Source organism: Apis dorsata, unplaced genomic scaffold, assembly GCF_000469605.1.
Source record: "Apis dorsata unplaced genomic scaffold, Apis dorsata 1.3 scaffold_89, whole genome shotgun sequence".
Lineage (NCBI taxonomy): Eukaryota > Metazoa > Arthropoda > Insecta > Hymenoptera > Apidae > Apis > Apis dorsata.
The window spans coordinates 134,945-135,284 of record NW_006263387.1 but is presented as its reverse complement, the minus strand read 5'-3'; the positions used below and the strand labels follow the sequence as shown (position 1 = coordinate 135,284).

General features: G+C 55.3%; 1 protein-coding gene across 1 annotated transcript in view; it reads right to left on the bottom strand.

Moving 5' to 3' along the window:
* Positions 1–340, bottom strand: part of LOC102673714 — a 17,911-nt gene that overhangs the window by 12,666 nt on the left and 4,905 nt on the right. The window lies entirely within an intron of this gene.

Sequence of the window (340 nt, the reverse complement as noted above, 5' to 3'; positions counted from 1 at the left end):
TTCCCTTCCCCTCTCAGGCCACCAGCTCGCTCTCTCACTCTATCGCCCCTTGCCGCGCGCTCTCCTACTCCCGGCCACACTCTCTCACCGTACTTCCCCTACTTTCCTACTCAGTCGTACTCTCGTTCCTTCTTTCTTCACGTTACGACCAATCAATTCTCCGTTCTTTTCTCTCTATCCAGCAAGCTCCCCTCAACGTCATCCCACTCGTGTAGCACAGGCGCTAGTCCACCGCCGCCGGCCACTAGTCATTCTTCTTTCTTTGCGCCACCGACCTAACCTCCACCAACTTCTCTCTTTCTATGACTCTCGTCATCCTGCCTGACTGCCTACACCCGTA